We start from the raw sequence: 4,055 nt of genomic DNA, 5'->3' as shown, positions 1-4,055 counted from the left end.
ATCTATCTATCTATCTATCTATCTATCTATCTATCTATCTATCTATCTATCTCCTATCTATCCATTTATAATTTATCATCTGTGTCTGTCTTCCTATAGCCGTCTATCTATCTATTGATCCTCTATCTATCTATATCTATCTGCTTATCTATTTGCTTATCTATCTATCTATCTATCTATCTATCTATCTATCTATCTATCTATCCATGCATCTAAGCAAGTAGACAAGTAGGCACAAGTCTAGGAAAGCTCCTGCTACCACCTTCTTTCTTTCCTCTCAAAGGAGCTACAGGATCCCTTGGCACACTATCTATCTTTGGGTATCTCTTGTCTGTCTTTCTACGGAAATTCCACAGACTTTCCACATACTGCCCCCCAACACACACACACACACACACACAGAGAGAGAGAGAGAGAGAGAGATGGGCAAAGGCTCCGGGGGCCCAGCAGCACCTGCATAAAAAAGGGGGGAGAGGTTGGGGCTTGCCCCCCACTCCCAGCCTCGCCTGGAGAAAGTGCTGGGAGCCGCATTCCTAATAATGGTTCTGGATGGGACTCCATTCATCTTCCCCCCACACACACACACACCCTGCTGGAGGGCACAAAAGGGGTTTTCTTCCCAAAGTTTTTTTTTTTGGGGGGAGAGGAAGTGAGGGAGGGAAGGGAAGGGAGGAAGGGGGAGGGGGAGAGAAGGGCACCTTCTGCTCCTGTCAAATAGAAACAAGTCGTTGCAAAGGTAATCCTCGCCCAGGATGGAACAGCCGACATCCTCGGCGTTTCGGACGGGGAGGGGAAGAAGGGGGGGGGGGGATGAGAGAGAGGGAGAGAGAGAGAATGAAAGAGAGAAACAGAAAGAGAAAGAGAAAGAGAGAATGAAAGACAGAGAGCAAAGTGAAAGAGAGAAAGTGAGTGAGAGAGAGAGAATGAGAGAGAGGGTGAAAGAGAGAAAAAGAAAGAGAGAGGGGGGAGAGGGAAAGAGAGAGAGAGGAGGCAGTCATCTGTAGCTTCTCCCCCCTCTTTTTCTATAATGCACTACAAGGATCAAAGCTTCTCCATTTAATCTGCAAAAAGACAAAGCCAAGAGTTGTTGCAGAAGGGGAAAGAGGGGGGATGAAACCCCAAACCTTTGGTGGGAATTCTTGGCTCCCATGGTCTCGCTAGCCAACTCTTCTTCAACATTACAGCCCCCCCCCACCCCGCTTAGGACTGGATCCCCTGATCTTAAACCCCATTTCGGATTCCCCGGGTGCATCTACACTGTTGAAATAATGCCTTTTGACACCACTTTAACTTTCCCGGTTCCATCCTTTAAAATCTTGGGATTTGTAGTTTGGTGAGGGTTGTTGTTGTTCTTGTCGTGTGCCTTCAAGTCGTTTCCGACCTCTGACGACGCTAAGGCGGACCTCTCATGGCAAGATTCCTTCAGAGGAGCTTTGCCCTTGCCTTCCCCTAAGGCTGAGAGAGCTGACCCAGACGGTCTCGAGTCCTTCAAAAAGTGAGGTACCATTGGCAGAGAAGGCCCCAGACCTTGTAAAGCAGCATACCCCATGGGATGGAGCTACAGCACTGGAAACGGTGTCAAGCTTTGTGATTTCTGCAACGTAGGTGCAACCTCCACCAACTGTCCAAGGCGCACCCCCCCCCCCACACACACACAAAGAGGGCTAAGTAACTCTGGGTTGGATGGGCACTCTGCCCCAAGAATCAGTCCAAATGTCAGAAATTGGGTTTTTGGAAGGAGGTGGTGGTGGGGAGTGGATGGCGAGCTGGAGGCAGAGAGGTCAGATGAGAAAAAGAGGGAGGGAAGGAGAGAGGGATGGGGGGGGGGGAAAGAGGGGGGGGGGATTTTTGCCCCCTGCCATCCACGATCCCGAGTCAAAGCAGCTGGGGAACCCATCGTTGTGACTCCCCAAGTAACTTAAACCAGGTTGTCTGGTGGGTTTTTTGTGGGGGAGGGTAAGGGAGAGAGAGAATGGGGCCGCAGACTAAGAGGGTCGCATCTAAGGGCAGCTATGGCTGCTGAGTCCACTTCGCACCCCCTTTTTTGGGGGGAAGGGTGATCAGGAGAGGAAGGAGTCGGCCAGGGTCACCATGCGACCTCCTTTTTCAGGAGGTGTCCTCCATTTCCACCTTCTGGTCCAGGAGGAATACCAAAAACGTCCTCCATTTAGAGCATCACTAACGATTTGGATGAGAGTTTTGAGCATTTCTTTTGGAAGGTTCTCCATTTTCCCCCCTGAATGTCCTCCCTTTTGCGGTGCCTTGTCCTACTTGGCGGTGTGGACATCTGGTCACCCCGGCCAACTTCCAAGCAGAGGCAGGGAAAGAAACGAGGGGGAAAGGGAAAGGGGGAAAGTCTCTTCCCTCCCTGCAAGGGATTCTGTGAGTTTTGCTCAACGGGGAAAGACCTCTGGCAATGCTATTTTATTTTTAGTGACCTGGCTCCTTCCCCTTGAAACTCCACTTTGTGTGAGTGTGGGGGGGTTTTTTTGGGGGGGGGGGAGAGAAACAAATCCTCAGTTCCTTTCTGAATGCCTTCTTCCCTCTGCCTCTCTCAAAATCCGCAGGAGATGTCTTCCTTTGGAGAATGGCGGCCAGAGGGCTGGAGAAGAGCTATCACAGTTTATATTTCTGGGTGGTGGTCGGGGGCACGATGAGTGGGGAAATTGTGGGGTGTTTGTGGGTGGTGGGGCAGACTGTTATTCATAGCAAAAGAGGTGCCAAGAAAGAGTGGGAAGAGGAACCAGACAGAAAAGGAATTAAAATAAATAAAAATAAATATATTTGCGTATATGTGATCTCTTACAATCTTCATGGCAACGGTTAAATTCTTTTTCCATATGCTTTTGGTCCTTGCAGTATTGTTCCACAGATGTCTGCATGTGGCCTCCTCCCCGACTGGCCCCCCAAAAGCAGCTCCAAGATCAATTGTTGTTGTTCTTGTTATTGTTGTTGTTGATTCTTCTTTTTCTTCTCCTTCTTGGTCTTGGGGATGGAGCCTGCATCCCAGGAGTGTTAATTGAATTAGCCCCTTGAGGAGACTGTCAGGTCCAATGACGCGGGATCCTCGTCCGCTTCTCCCGGTCTATAGGCTTTGGGGATCCGGGATGTATAGGCTGACCTCCCGGCTCATAATCATAAAGGCCGGCACTTGTAGGAGAAAATCTATTCGCATTCTCTCGGAACAAAACCTTTGGTCAGCCGGTCCCTGTAGGAAGGAGGAAATCTATTGTGTTGCAACAACTCATTTATGTCCTTCACCAAAGGCCCCAAAGAGATCTGATCTGGCCTTAGAAATAGGATTATCTGCGTGTATATTAAAGAAGGCAGTATAGACTTCCTCCACGGAAACAGAGGGACGAGCCTGGCCAGATGTAAAGGCTCTACACAAACACAAGGAGAGGATATAGGATTGTGTTGTTGCTTTTTTAAAAGGCCAGTGTAGGAGTGTCTGCAGGACGAATACATGCAAGCCTGTGCAGGCCTAAGGACACACACAAAATACTGTACACAACGAAACAACAAACAAACCTTACCATCAATTCTCTCTCTCCCTTTCCCCCCGACCTGGAACATTTTTGGGAAATAAGTCCAAAAACCCACACTTACCGACATTCTTACCTCCAATTTGTTTGGGATTTTCCCCCCTTCCAGAAATCAAACTATGTCACGTTTTTGTGTTCCTTTTTCCTTCCTTCTTTCTTCCCTCTTTAGTTTCTCCGTACTCCAGACTTCCCCTTGAAGAATCAGTTTTAAAATAAAGTGAAGGAAAAAGAAGGGAGGAAGGAGAGGAGCACATAAAACCAAGTAAAATATAACTTGTCTCAAATAAATGCAGCAACATTAAAAAAAAAAAGCATTTCCCTTTTCTTTCACTTTGATGAAATTTCTTTCTATCCCAGGACGAAAAGACAAAGCAATAAAACTGTAGGCAAGAATCAAAATCCTATTTTTACTCTTTTGGCATAAAAGCGGCCGCAGTAATAATAATATTAATGTTGTTTCTGTGTATAGTCAAGTCGTTTCCGACTTATGCCGACCCTATGTATCCTGGG

Source organism: Sceloporus undulatus, chromosome 1 (genome assembly GCF_019175285.1).
Source record: "Sceloporus undulatus isolate JIND9_A2432 ecotype Alabama chromosome 1, SceUnd_v1.1, whole genome shotgun sequence".
Taxonomy (NCBI): Eukaryota; Metazoa; Chordata; class Lepidosauria; order Squamata; family Phrynosomatidae; genus Sceloporus; species Sceloporus undulatus.
Note: the sequence above shows the minus strand (reverse complement) of the source record.